The following is a 16,006-nucleotide window of genomic DNA, read 5'->3' as shown; positions in this document are numbered from 1 at the left end:
TTGCTGTTTAAATCAATCACTCTTTGGGTTTTTAGCAATATTATGTAATAAAGATTTATGAATAAAATTTAGTGTTTGAAATATATTCAGATTAGGTAAGGCCATGGGATAACTCTGGCAAAAATTCGCCTTTTAATTTAAAATACGTGAACAGTATATTCCTTTTCTATAGAAGCTTGTATTAACAGTGCTACATCTCCATAATTAACTGTTTTTAAAAGATAGAACACAATGTCTCTGGAAAAATCCAACTTGGCTACGTATGCAGTAAGGTTCTGATCATCCCACTATCTATAATTTAATAACTTCTGCATAATAGACTAGTATTTTAAAATTCTATGGTATAAAAAAATGCAAAATCTCCTTAATACAGGGCGTGTATCTGAATACCTGCAAAGAAATAAAAATAACACTATATTAGATGTGTGACATGCAAGGTTTGTCTTCATTAAATGATACCCATAGAAACTGTATTTTTCCAGGTCATTTGTAACCTCAGTAACACTGTAGTGCTTGTTTGAATCTGTTTTTCTACCACAAGTGTGAAGCCTCCAGGGAATAATACTAAACAGCATTGCTTATCTGCCCTCCTTCTAAAATATTTAGTGCATATTCATTCAAATCGCTGATGCCACAAGGACTGGAAGAGAATTTTATGGTTTAGTTACCTTTTTGGACTAATGTTAATCAAATACTGAGAACGTAAGTCAGTATTGTGACAACATGTATTTTATAACAAGCTAGTCACAGTTTGTGACAGAAGAAAAACAAGTCACTTTATGGTGCAGAAATCAAAACAGTTCTGGCATTATTTTTGTAATGGACTACTGTAACTTTAAGACTAAGTAAAACTAGCACTTAAGAATATAAAAATGACTATATTATGGAATTAAATATAACATTTTAATCTTTGTTTCTTTTTCCTCTGCATCCAAGTATATTGAAAGTATTTCAAAACAGCAAAGATGTTTCTAGTCTGACATTAGAAGTCCTTAAATGAAATTCCATTTTAGAGAAATGGAAATAGTATATGAATAATTGGTATTTCTGACATTCTTTTAACTGATAAACATGCTTTCTACTGTGTTTGAATAAGTAGTAAGAGGAAATACAACAAATTAGTCCAGGTTAACTTAAACTTGTTGACAATTATATTTTCTTTTTGCTTTCAGTCTGGAAGGTTGTGTTCATAAATCTGTACATATCTTTTCTAGCTGAAACACAAACAATTTGATAAGAAGACAGTAGGAGTTCAAAAGACCTAGGGCTTCAGCTCTGCTATGTGATGGGTGGAGCAGAGGAAAACACTTCCCTTGCTTGAGAAACTGCTGGGAAGCCTGCACATGCATGCACAAGAACATGTTTTTTCAGAGAATAGGTGCTGTGTCTGCATACCCAAGAGCAGAAGTAAGCTATAAATTATGCCGTGGCATTTACCTAGTAGAAAGAGGTATAACATACTGTTTTAAAAGAAAAACAAGTTTGGGTCCTACAGTATGTATTTTGCTCAAATGGTAATAGTGTAGAGGTGCTGTCCATGTATATTTCTGTAAATTGGTACTTGAAAACAGTAGCTGTAAATAGCATTTATCCTTCCCAGGCTTTATAGTCCCACCAAAACCAGTCCTTTCTATTGATTTGTGTTTTGGCTTACACAGAGCATTAACTTTTTCTAAGAGGTTGCCAACCGCACCCCTTGCCCATACCATACCATGAAATATACTCAGTTATTCTACCTGGGATGACAATTTTCTCTGATTTTGCTATCATGTAAGGTGTTTAACAAACTAGCATTCTTGACGTGCTGGGTAGGATTTCAGTTCAGTGTCACACAGCACTTGCAGAGGTGTTCACCTAGCATGCTGCTTGGATTTTCCTATTAATCAACCAGCTAAGGAGGCAGGTAGTTTATGGGCTCTGGAGTCAGTTCATTTTAGGTACCTGTTAACTATTGTAATCAGGATGATACAGTCGGTAGTGTGTTCTCAGTGAGCATGCACTTTTGTTCCTAGGGGACAAAAAACTGAGTCACAGTCTGGCCTTTGAATCATCCCACCAAACTGAGAGACCTCAAAATACTCTTTTGTGCAGCTCTCAAAACAGACTTTTGCTCTCACATGTCAATACGAGACCGTCCATGTCATGCAGTTCTGGAAAATATTCCTGTAATGTGTTGGAGATGGGATCAGAATTGTGATTCTCTAGCTGGAAAATAAGAATAATCTTTTTTTTTTTTTTAACTGATCTCATTTGTGTTCTGATGTGTTCTTAAATACTCAAGTATTTTTGATCAACACTGCGTTAGTCAACAACTGCAAACTCTGCATTAGTTAACAACTGCATTAATAATTTGCATTACTTCTTTGTGAAATTACTGCTAAAATGGCTGTGCTTACTCAAGGTGAGTAGTGCTCACTTGGCCCGCTGAGGTCAGTAAGATGACGAGAATAAAATAGGTCTCACCAAAAGTAGGGTGATTAAGAGTCTTCTCCTTAGATTTGTTATGGAAACATTGCAAAATACTTTTTTGTAAATAAATATTTGTAATCTATTTAGAGAATAACATCTGAATCCAAAAGTTGAAAATTTGAATCTGCTCTTTCCTTAGACTGTTTTTACTTTTTGAATGAATCAGATGGTTAGATTTAGTCTGAATTTAACTTGAATATGCATTTTTCAAATTCATAATTTTAAAAAATCTGAAAAATAGAAGTTTAAAAATTAAGCTACAAAAATCTGGAGTACCATCCATATAAACTGTAGGAAATTCTACAGTAAATGCCATTTTTTGCAGTTTCTGTATCAGATCAGCAATTAAGTTTATTGTTCCATTCTTGGAGGAAAGGATTCTGTAGAAGAATCCAAATGGCACAGGCAGATGGCTCACTTCTGCTCTCACAAGTCAGCTCTTTTGTGGGCTGGTAGAAACTGCATTTCACTGTCTCCCAGTTACTAGAGAGAGATTTTAAGGTGTCTTTTTGTGTAATGAAATGGCCCATTTTGCATAGTGAACATTTTAATTTTATTTGCCAGTTCTCATAGAATGGCGTTATCTTCAGGGCCTTATTTTAAGGTTGACAACACTTGTTTCTCAGTGCTTGGCATTATCTGCCTTTGAATGGCAAGATTTTTTTTTCTGTGGACTTGCATTCAATTCAGACTCGGAATAAGGCCTTTTTCAGTATTACGATTTCAGGTCTCTTTCCCATGGCCCATACTACCCTGTCTTCTTCCACAGTAGCCACCATCCACATCACAATCATATCATCACCCTCTTCACCTCTGTGCTGTACAAAGCCCATTGCTCGATCCTCCTACTGCACATCCATCTCTTTGTGCCCCCACGTGCCCCGGCCCTGTTGCAGTGGCTGGCAAAAGCCACTCCCTGTTCACTAGTGGTGGTAACATTGGAGACAGCTTAATCCTGGGGGCACACAGGCACCCACATCAGTTATTGCTCGCATGGCTCAAACACAACAGCATCCCAGAACAGTCCCAGGAGGACCTCTGGCTGCTCCGCAGATTGCTCGTCACGTACTGAGCTGAACGCAGTGCTAGCATCCAAACAAGTTATGTTGTCAGAAGCGCATCAGGCGTAAGAGAAACTTCTTGATGGCCAATGTGAAGCTTGGGGGGCTGTTGGCTACCATGTGGTCCTTCATTAAATGAATGTGATACATTTAGCAATAAAATTCAACCTTTTTACATAAATATTCGTGAAGTCCTATGTCCATGAGCAAGAGAAAGGGAAGGCCATGGGCAGTTTCGTAGGTAAAAGTCTGCATTATATGTAAGTTCTGATATTCTAGTAAGATGTTGATATTCTAGTAAGATTTTATTGTGCATGAAGATGGTAACAGCCGTTTTACAGGGGCTTGCTTATCTGCAGGCAAACATAGACCTGTTTCAAGCTGAATATGCTAAGCACACTGTGCCATCAGACTTCGTGATTGTAGCAAGATACCAGTGAAGGAAAGAAGCTCCTTCGTGTTTCTCAGTGCCCGCTTAAACACATTCACTGGACAAGAAGAACCTTTCCTTCTTCCCTGCCATCTCTCTTGCTCTGGCATTCCTACTCTTGCAGACCCAAAGTGAGACGATTCAAGAAGCTGATGTGCTGCAAACTTGTCCTGCAGGAAAGGATCAGTTCTTGTCTGAAGCCAGTGGGTGGCCTGCAGCTGGGGAAGGGGCAGGGACATGTGGCTGTGGTAAGTGGGAGAGCAGGCTGGCACTGATGGAGAAACTGCAGCCTGGGCTGGGGCCATGCTTGGACCTTCTCCTTACTTGCTACTGAGGTCTCACCCTAATACACCTGCAGAAAGCTGGCCACTTCCACAGCCTCCACCTTTAGGGAGCCCTGGGGACGAAGGTTAGCATCTGCTCAGGCCTTGGCATGTGACTCTGCCTTGGACAAAGCATGCTATTAATTCAAGCTGTCTTGCTACATAAAGGGAATTGATTACTCTATCCATTGAGCCTGAAATTAGCATGCTTAGTGTATTCTTCAGCTTTAAGTAGTCTGTGATTGCCAGCAGAAAAGTGACTTGCTTAATAGTGGCGCCTGTTATCTCCCAGGGCAATCTTCTTTATATTTGTCTGCAGATCTGATCCTCTTCTCCACAGAGCTGTAGGGAAAGGTATTAATCCAGAGTGTTTGGGCTGTGTTCTGGGTGGTACCCATTTTAGAATTTGCATTTTGACATAGTTCTTCTTAGAATGGAAAATCGAATTTTTATGACTTTGTGGACCTGAGAACTCTTAAAAGAGGATTTTTGTTTATTTTGACATTTGCTACTCTCTTCAGGACCTTCCAGAATTGTTTCTACCATATTGGGAGGAAAAAAGCATGAGCGAATCAGAAATGCTCCATTGTAAAATTCAGTTTCTTTACAGAATGAGTTTGCTTGCTATTAAGAAGTTTGAATTATTGTCATAAACATCTACAAATAGTTTGAGTGCAGTCTTAGTGCATAAATTTTTGCAGCAAAACTTCAGTACTTATCTCAAAATATAAAATAGTCTGGCAAGTAGGCATAAACTAGGCATAGATAATTACTGGCACATATTCCATAAAGGCTCCAATAATTTTACTTGTGGTAAAAACGAAACTATTCTGTTGTACTGCTGGTATCCACTTTGAGTGATTAATTTGTGATATCTCATGTTGCAGTGCTGTTGGTTTATCAAATTACAAGCAGTTTGCTTTTTTCCAATATAGCTAGTTACTATTCAAAAAGGTCAGGGAAAGAACTAACAGTTCTTGTGGTTTCCTCTATGCATATAAAATACCACTGAAGAAGCTGTAGATTTATATATGTGTGTGTGTGTCTATATATATGTATGTATATATATATATATATATAAATATATATAAATAAAAGAACATGTATAAGTATAAGGTAACCTGTATATTATCAGTAAAGGAGGATAAAAGCCGAAATGCTACTTAACATTCCTTTTGTATTTCAGTCACTTTTGATGCACTCATTTCATGAATAGTTTGAACTCTTTTCTCTATATTGACTTTGTGGACAGCAGGAAGCAGTCTCCGCACTTCCAGAATTCCGATTGCATGTGCTTCTCCAGCTTTATTTTCTGTATTAATTCCTGAGTTTCTAAGTGATTGGTAAGTGTTCTGACACTTGCTATGAGTTGGTAGCCCTCGAGACTGAATTCCTGTAGGTATTGAACCATGATGGGCAGGTGTGGCATTGCAGTAGCTGTGCCTGGGAGGCACAGTCCCACCCCAGCCTCTTGTCCCTGTTCCCATGCTCCTACCCCTTCTCTCCCACCTTAACTCCCCATATGGTTAATATCCTGCCAGTTAAACTTTCTAAAATGGTGTAAATGCTCAGGTCAGCATAAGGAAGGGGAAAAGGATACATGGCTAAGAGCGGGAGGCAGTTTTGGCTGATTCCTGCTATTAGACTGGTGGGGCTGTATGGCAAATCATATTTACTTTCTTAATAGTGACTCCTGTACCTGTGCCTGCTTCTAAATATCAGAGCTAGTTCCTTCTCCAGGCCAGTCTAGCTTTTGCATCCCTCTCTTCTCTGCTTCAGAGCATCAGCAGTGAAGTTGTTGTTTCTGTTGTTGTTTCCATGATAAATTTGGACTGCAGATTAATTTCACAGAGGTAGGTAGCTGAATTATTTGTGACTTGGTGATTTTTCATTCACTGCAATTACCTAAAATGGATTTGAATCAATTGTCCATAGAAAGAAAATCCCTTCTCCTTTAATATGCTTTCTTCTGAATCATCCAATCCTTTGTCTATTGCTTCAGCTAAAAGGAATACTAAACATAGTGTTCAAACTTCACAGCAGCTCTTTCAGCCACATATTTTAAGTTCTTATATTTTATGTTTATTTATGTTTATATCTTTTAAGAATGTAAATGGAAAGATGTTCAATAGGATGACAAAGTGGCACAAGACATCTGCCAACCAGCTTATCAACCTGCTAAGAGCTTGAAACAAGGAATGACAGTGGAAGGAGATTATGACCCATAGTTCAGTTAGGTAGCAGTGAACTGGGGCAGAAAGCAAAGGGTGCAGGGCAAAGGGAACAAGAGAGACCTCAGGAACTGTAAAACAGGATGAAGAGGCACCCACCTTAAGTGTACATATACAAATACATGCACTCTGGAGAACAAGTAGGAGGAAGTCAAGTGCTGCATGCAGTCAGAAGACTACAACATCATTGGAGTAGCAGGCTTGGTGCTAACAGCTCACACAGTTGGAGTGCTGTGATGGATGGATACAAGCTCTTCAGGAAGGACCTGCAGGGAACACGAGGAGTGGAGATTGCCGTCATTGTGAAGGAGCTCCCCATGTGTATGGAGCTCTTCTGTGGGATGTGTGGGTGACAGTGTGCTTGAGAGTTTGTAGGTCAGGTACAGAAGAGAGGACTTTAAGGGTTACATGATGGTGAGAACCTGTTACAGGCCACCCGATCAGGGTGAGGAAGCGGACAAAGCTTTCTTTAAACAACCTGAAGAAGCTGATGAATTGCTGATGTTGGTTCACATGGGGGACTTGAACCTCCTGACGTCTGCTGGAAGTGCAACATTGTAGGATGCAAGCAGTCAAGATTTCTCGAGGGTGTTGGGAATAACTTCTTGATATAGGATGAACCAACCAATGGTGAAGTGCAGCTGGATTTGCTATTCACTAACAAGGAAGAACTGGTGGGAGCTCAAAATCCTGAGAAGAGTGAGGAAAGAGGGCAGCAGAGTACAGACCCTGGACTTTAGCAAAGCAGATTTCAGTTTTTCAGATTTCAGAAACTGTTAGGTGGGATCCCATGGGGGGCAGCTCTGAAAGGCAAAGGAACTCAGGAAACCTGGCAGGTCTTTGACATCAGCATCTTCCAAGTGTGAGAGTGGGACACCCCAATACTCAGGGAAACAAGCAGACATATGAGGAGACCGACTTGGGTTATCAGGGACCTCATGGCTGAGCTCCAATGCAAAAAAGGCAGTATATTGGAGGTAGAAGCATGGGTTGGCTACAAAGGAGGAATTTATAAACATTGCCTGGGCATGCAGGGATGGTGCTTGGAAATCCAAAGCTCAACTGGAGAAGGGAATTGCAGGGGATATCAAGGGCAACAAGAAGAGTTTCTCTTGCTTAATTAGTGGTAAAAGGCTGAACAAGGAAAATGTGGACCTATCGCTGAATGGGGCAAGGGATTTAGTGACAGTGGACTGAGGTACTGAGTGCCACCTTTGCCTCAGTCTTCACCAGCAAGGTCTCTCTGGCCTCTGTCTGCTAGGTACTGGAGTGTCCCTGGATATGGCACTTCTGATAAGGGGGACAGGTAGAACTTGGGCAAATCTGGAGTTTGGGAGCACAGACTCTTGTCCTTGCAGGAACTACTGAGAAGCCTGGCAATTCCCTGTATATTTATGATCTTTTATACATTTCAAATTATAGTCACATTCAAAACTGAGGGACGGCAAAGGTTTTCTATTCACAGTAGACAGAGTTTTCTAAAACAAGTGGCTGAATGAAAACATATCTGAGAAACACTGGCTTCCTAGTTTGCGTTTGGCCAAGTAGCAGTGGTTTCACTGAGTTGTCAAATGCTGCTTGCTTCCTCCTCTGCATGAAATACAGAGATCACCAATATAGAGAGACCAACAACAATATTGATGTTTGTGCATAAATATCAAGGTCATTGGTGCACCTGGTATTACAGAGCTGCCTGAGAGATTCAGCTCTGTCAAGTCCCAGAAGGGAGATTTTGGGGTGCTTTTTAGGCCACTGGTTTGAAGAGAAATCTGAGTGTTGTTTGTACGTACTGCAGGATCACTGTAGTGACACGTACCATGTGTCTCCAGGGGAATGTGTTGCTGATAAAGAGCTTAATTAGGTGGTTGGAGCCTTAGCAGAGAAGTTTCACACACAAAAAAAATGGGACCCTTTTGAGAGACATGCTATACAATCTTTATCCTGAATACTTCCTATGCTTTCAGAAATTGCTGTCATCAAATGTAGCACTAATGCATACAAGTGGAGAGGCTGCTGTCGTTTTCACTAGTCAGTGAGGGGGTCAGAAATTGTGATTTGTGTAGTCAAAATGTGAAGATGTTAGATGGATGGGCATTAGACAAGGACTGATCAAAAGAATGTAACAGATCTTGATTATTATTGTTCTTGGTTTTATTTATAATTGTGAAGTTGCATATGGTTTTAGTTTTATTTTGAAGTCTTGACTTTGAAAGACGCATTTATATTCCCTTGAATTCTTAAGTAACCAGTAGTACCTGGCTCAGCACAGAAGTCTGCCAAAGGTATTGTTTTGCAGGAATTCTCCTATAATTAGGTGATCATTATACTAACATTTTTTCTTAGTCTCTAGCTATCTAGCTCTCCTCTGTCTTTGTAACTTTGAAGAATCTCAACTTGTATGTGGAGTAAATTAAACTTCAAAGGATGTCCATTTATCAATTTGTTTGTTTTGGTATTGATTCCCTTGAACAACTTTTGTTGAACAGAATATAGACAATTATCTTTCTTACTGCATTTGTGATTGTTATGTATGAATGTCTTTAAATGTCGGGATCAATTTGCCTTTTTAGTCAGAAGGATACCTGTATAGAGTTCTAGCCAAAGTTCTTCCTTGAGAAGTTTGTAGAGTAGGTTTCTGCATATACTCACAGTAATATAATGTTGTAAATTTTCAGAATCAGGTTTATTCTGTGCGTATTACAGACATAGCACGTGTTGAAAATAATCTAAGCTACCTGACATCAGGTTTTGCAATTTATTTCCTTGTGAGTGGAATTATTTTTAGTCTGCTTTCCAATGGAAGCAAAGCTTATTCAGTCTGCCTGCCTTTTTTGAACATGTTTACCAAATTCAGAACAATTCAGAGAAGGGTAGAGTTCTTAAAGATACCTAAGTTTCTACAGAATTTGTAAAATGAGGCCCTTAGGTAGTGAAGAGGGAAGTCCACCTGATGAAAAATGGCAGCATAAGCTTCCCGTCTTCTTAGACATAAGAAAATCCTTGCTGCAACAGCCTTTGTAAATACCCCAGCTGTGAGACAAGCTTCAGTCACACCTTTGAGAGGACTGCACACAAAACTCATAGTGTTGCTTATTTTAAAATACATTCACGAGATGCAAATTGACATTCGTTAGTTCAGATGCAGGGAAACTGCTGCAAATACCTTGCTTGCAATGTTCTACATTATTATAATATTCATACAGTGCTTTCCATCTGGAAGCTTTACAGACTTAAATTCTTCCAGCATTATTACATGAATATGAAAGATGGAAGTATTATTCCTTTATTGCTATGACTGGGCAAATTGAAACAGAGAAATTAACTGAGAAACACAAGATCACACATGAAACCTGCGTTAGAGCTGGAAATGAAACCCTGCCTTCTATTCCTTTACTGGAAGAACCTTTCTTCCTTCACATTCTCGGTAGCCAAATGACACATTGTGAATCATGATTCAGCTAGTTATTATTTGTAATGAGATTTTTAATTGGCAGTAAGTAGTAATTTTAAAATGGAAATGTCCCTGGATAATTTTAAATTCCACAGGGTGCATATTTGTTGCTACTGATGTCTTAAATGAGGAGAAAATTACTTAACTATAATTCTTTTTCTTTGAAGGCAGATGTTTGAAACAAATAACCTCACCACACCCTTTATCTGTGTGCCATCTGAACCAAAGCTAGGCGGTTATTTTGATTTTTGTTCTATTACTCATAGGCAGGAAAATGTGATAGAGCAATGTATGTGTTCTTTACTGGGAAGAGTGCTTGATCAAGAGCAATGACTCTCCGGGAATCGAAAGTTGGAGAGTATTGCTTTTGAAATACAGAAGTTGTGGGGGGTTGTAGTAAATTAAGCAAAGTCTCAGCTTTTCCATAGTGAATCTTTAACACGTATGTCATAAAATAGAAGATGGAAATATTTTCAAAGCGAAAGTGAAATTAAAAATTTTGATTGTTTTTACTCATTTGTCTGTCATGTATTCAAGCAGTAAGGGACAGGGCAGGTAGAAGTGGATGTTACAGGGAGCTGCAGACTTCTATGGCAAGTGAAATTTCTGGAATCATTGGAATTATTATTTTAATGAACTTTAAAAACTAAGTTGTTAATATAGACAGGTTGGAATTTTATAAAAATATAGAAAAAAAGAGAATATTTGTTAATGATTGTGTGTGTATATTGCTGCGCCTACTTTTTCATGTAAAAACCCTCTTTTCTGTTGACAATAATTTTTCCTGAGCTCTGCAGTTTGGACTAAAGCACTTCTAAACTTAATGTCCCTGAAGGTAAATTTTGGAATTTTCTACAGAAATGGGTCTACCCTCTCTAAGATTGAGAAAACACAAAAACACTGTTGTTTGTTCATGTTAAAAATTCTCTTGAAGAGGGTCTTGGAGGTGGGTGGGGGACAGACACTGTACAGCAAACTGCCTCATACGGTGACTGTACGAAGAAAGTGAGGGCGGAGGGGAGAGCGAATTTGGATTAAAAGCCCAGCAAAGAGCCAGTGGGAATGAAGGGGGAAGAGGCAGGGGAGTCATCATGAAAGAGGAATCAGTAATAGGGGAATTGGTACTTCCCAGACAGTGGGAGCAGAAATGAAGAATGGCTGGTAGAAGACGGGGCCAAGGGGGGACTGGAAAGGGGTGGGTGAAGGGTAGGGATGGGAGGAGGGATGGGACAGGGGTGAGAGGGCTGGAAGGATGAGATGAGCAACGTTTGGCTGGGCAAGGGGAACTGCATGAGAGTCTGGCAGTGGAATGGGGAGCCTTGAAGTAGGGAAGCCATGAGGAGACACCAGATTGTAGAGATGGAGTAAGAAGAGAGCAGCTGGGGAGATGGGGGAGGTGAGAGACAGAGAAATCCCCTCCCAAGCACAGAATTCAGTGCAGGAGTCCTGATTTCCATCCTACATCCTTGCTCTATAGCAAATCCCACCAGCAAAGGGTGTGCCTTGCTTTGCCTTAGTGCTTGGGTTAGGTGACAGAAAGTGTTAAATGTTACCAGGTGAGGAGAGCAGCAAGTGACTTGTGTGGGCTGCTAAGGTAACTGGGTCAACAGCTGGTTCATTTGGCATCAGATTAATCACATATCCACTATATTTACCTCACTTATCATTTTCACTTCTGAAAGCCTGAGTCCAACGAGGTAATGCAGCACACAGTGGAAAGCACATAGATGTACAAAGAAATACTCTTACCAGATTATTATTTTATTTATTATTGCTTGTAATGCAGTAGCAGATAACTTCCTAATGCATTTCTTCTCCAATACAGCAGGTAGTGTATAAGCTAATAATAAAAGCTAGTCTGTCTTAGGATCTCCCAAGGGAGGATGTCAGGCAGATCTGGGGGCTTTTGACAGTGTTCTCAGGTGAATGAAGAAACAGACCATGTGTTTGGATATTAGTGGATATTTGAGTGTCACTCAGCATACTTTCAAGCATAATAGTTTTATGAGCAATGTGTTAAAAACTGGCATGAGGCACTGTAAATAAGGTATTCTTACTGATGCTTTCTTGTCACATTAGATTGACCTAAGCAGTTGGGTACTGCAGGGATGGACTCTAGGTTTTGTTTTATTTTATATCTTCATTAGAGATTTGGAAGAAGGTAAATAGCATGTTAATGACATTTGTGGTAATCCTTACATTAGAGTATATAAGTATCAGCAAAGAAAAAGGAGGAAAAAAAAATCAAATTAAATGAGTTAGAGTAAAAGTCTGAAAGTGTACTTACCATGGGAATCTGTAAATGTCTTTTGAGACAGAATTTATTTTTGAAACATGAAAAACAAGACTGGCTACATTTTTAAACTGTAGTGCAAGGGCCAGCTCTTCAGTGGAAGGAGAGGCATAGGGTTGACCGCAACTGCAGTGAGAGAAGGTCCATACACATGCATAGCTGCACCTGGGCCAATTCCCAGCTCTATTTTGCCCAAAGTGGGAAACCCAGAGCTCTGTCCATTACAGCAGAGCTGCTAAGAATGGCAATTACAAGTAAGGGTTTTTTATTTTCTTTGAGGACAAATGGTAGTCCTTCAAGGAGTAAAATGGAAGCATTACACTACTGGCAAGTTAGAGATTTGTTTAAATTTATTATGTGCTTATGATATTAATAGATACTTAGAACGGCTTCTGCCTAATATTAATACCATTCTTTCTAGTCTATTATTACTTTATGCAGTCATTTTCTTGTTACAAAAAGGAATTTATTCCTGCAAGCTAATGAGATAGTTTCTACAAAGTTGCTGCCACTGATTTTAATCAAGCATTTTTCTCAATTAAGTACAACAGGGTGTATAATACTAGTCAGATCCTCTTGCACAACTAACACATATCCTAGACATTTACATGTCAAATTTCAACCTTACTGGTAAATTCTCGTAAAGCCTGCTTGACTGAGATGTCATGCATTTTAAAGATTACATTTATGTTATGACGATATCCTCAGGGCATGACCTTTTGTTACAAAGTTTTCATTTTTATAATATTAAATCCAGAAATGACATTTCAAGTTTATATATTTTACATTTATTATGTTGGACATATTTACCTACTTTATAGAAGCAGAGTTTGAAACATTTGGCTGGAAGGTTTGGATCTATACATTATTGTTATGTGTGTGTGTGTGTGTGTAAATATATATAACATTATATCTTGCTGATTAATACACAAAATGGTCTTCAGTCATTAAACTTCTTATGACACAAATGATCAGTGTGGTCAATGACAATCTTTTTCAATCTCTTTTTTCTGTTTTAAATCATACACATCATATGCATTATGGATTCAAATGATAGCTATGGTCTTCCATAAACTGTACAAGAACCGGCACAGTGTCATGAAATTCTGATAAATATCCGCATTGATAATTTAAGTAAGATATACTGAGCAGCATTTTCAGAAAGCTGAGCATTGTTCTAAGGCTTTTTCACTGAAGACAAGGGAGTACTTAACTGCTTACATCAGTACAATTAGACTGATTTCATGTGTGTTTTTTAAAAGCCCACATACTGTGTTTTAAAATTACTGTATTAGGTTATTGCACATAAACTTTTAGACTATGCTTTTGTCAGGAAAAGAAAATTATCTTTGATTTCTTTTACAGAATCATAAAGTCAAAATACAATGTCAAGTTGAAAAAAAAAAGCCACATAATACAATTTTTTATCAGTCCTTATGCCTGATGTTTGCAATTTCATCTATTGTAACTCACTTCTGTGACATCAGCTTTTCTGAAATACTGAATAAAAGATTACCCTATGGATTTCAGCATTTCAGGATGCTTATCCAGCTTTATTTTTAAGAATATATTTTAAATTAATTCATGAATTTTCTTGCATTTATGGTAGAGTTAGACAGCTGCCACGGAATAGCTCATGTGGTTGGTTCTGTCTGTGCTCTTCCGTCGGTCAAGGCAAAGTAATTCAGAATAGCTTGTGTCTACTGAGTAGCTAAGGTGGCCATGGGCATACAGATTTTAGTACATAAATTATGAGCCAGTGTGTGTACCTCACAGACACACCTGAGATCTCTCTAAACACATAAACCAGGTAACTGTGTTTCTTTAAACAGTGACTTTTCTCATCTGTCCTTCCACTTTTCAGGAGTGTTTCATTCTCTGTCATGTGTCAGATCTGATGCTCAAGCACTCACCTGCCCAGCAGGTGAAATCTGCTGAAGTGGGCCCATGCACAAAGTGCGGAGTCCTGGGATTTTCACCGTGCCTCCACCTAAACAGAGAGTAGGGGCCAGTTAGCCTGGGTCTAGCTGCAGGAGAGAGCATCTATCCCTGTGGTTTTGGTTAAATGCCTAGTATATGTGAGAGTTGTATCTAATGTACCCAGGGTCTTTAAAATAATCTGATTAACTGTACTCCTTTAACATTTTCATTTATCTTATTTAAAGATGTCAAGAAAATTATATGCAACAAATATTACTGTTATAAATGCAGCATTTATTGTTGGTTAGAATGAAGTAGAAGAAAATAAATCGGTGTAAGTGGACACGCATTTTATTGGTAATCACAGTGGCATCTTTTTATCTCATGTCAAAGACTGATTTATTCTGGATTAGTATCTTGGTCCTGGTTGGTCTGGACTGGGCACATAAAAAGCATAATATCCGTTTTATAGCATTTTAAAAGTTCTTATATGTTTTTTGTGTAGCTATTACTTAGTTGCATTTGATATCCCAAGGGTATATCATGCCAAACGAGAAATGTCTTTACTAGGAAGAGAGGGGCATCTGGAACAATTCTTGCTTTGGAGGCTGATTCTTGCCTTCCTGTTGCTCTGCTTTGTGGGACAATAAACTGGGATTCAAAAAGAAGCCTAGGATGAAGATGAATATGACACAAATTATTTAGAATGACTCAGACTCCGGCAGAAAACAGGTAGAAATAGCTGAAGGATCTGATTTGGAGGCATTCGTGAAGTGTATCTAACACACAGTGATAAGAACAAGAGGTAATTTACCAACGCAGGCATTCCCTTGCCCAAATACCTTCATTGTTTAATGTTGCTTTTTATTATAATTTAATCTGTCCCATAATTTTTAGTAATTGTCACTCATTAATTAACTCAGTGGGAACTACTGAGCTAGAGCCATGCTTGCTGTTATATTTCATCTCTGATTCAAAGCACATTGAATTCTTTCTTCAAATTTGACAAACCTCGAACAAGCGGGACATGGGTAATCCTTACTGTTCTGGCTGGTAAGCCAGAAAACGAGGGTGCTCTCCAGAAGGTGGGAGATGAGAGTTCAAAACCCTGAGGTTTAGTTAAGCATTTAACCCAAAGCTACCGTGTTCTAGGTGAGTTCTCTAGCTGTTAAGCTGTTATATAAAAAGCAGTTACAGCCAAACTGAAAAGGAGAGGAGCTGCTTCTCAGCTCTGCTTTGTACATCCAAAGTGGCCCAACAATGTGAGGTCCATGTGGGGATGCGTCTCAGGTGGTGTTGCGGCCAGGTTGGGTGTTGCAGATCCTGTTCTGAGTTGCTGCCTGACTCACTGGGAACCTGATCATTTGAGTCAGTTTTCTGGTTTCTGTTCCACAGGCCAGGTTTAAGCACCCAACTTTTCAAGTGACTTGAGCCCTGAGTGAAAGTGTCTTGGGAAATGCCAAGTCCCCACGATGGCGATGGTCAGCTGAGAAAGTACTGAAAATTTCAGTGCCCCTTTCTGTGTATGTATGGAAAGAAATGTCAATGCTGGTGTTTAAATTCTTAATTTATTAACAGCATTATGTACCATTTCAGGTACTTGAGGTTCATGCTTCTATAGTTTTGTACATGCTTTCTTACTGACAAAGCTGTTCATTATCATTGGGTTGCCATGGAGTACTGATCACACGGATCTGGGAATAATAACCCATTATGCTAATATAGCTTGTCATTGTGTTTGATGTGAAGTGATGTCCCATAACAACAGCTGATGCTTGTAACTAATACAATTTATGGTAAGATCAGTTTATGGAACAGCATTGCCAAA

At 38.9% G+C, this 16,006-nt stretch overlaps 1 protein-coding gene across 5 annotated transcripts in view; it reads left to right on the top strand.

Annotated features, from left to right (window-relative positions):
• Positions 1 to 16,006, top strand: part of FRY (FRY microtubule binding protein) — a 256,233-nt gene that overhangs the window by 78,749 nt on the left and 161,478 nt on the right. The gene's annotated exons all lie outside the window — the stretch shown is intronic.

This window comes from Ciconia boyciana, chromosome 1 (assembly GCF_034638445.1).
Source record: "Ciconia boyciana chromosome 1, ASM3463844v1, whole genome shotgun sequence".
Taxonomy (NCBI): Eukaryota; Metazoa; Chordata; class Aves; order Ciconiiformes; family Ciconiidae; genus Ciconia; species Ciconia boyciana.
This window is presented reverse-complemented; position numbering and strand designations above follow the sequence as displayed.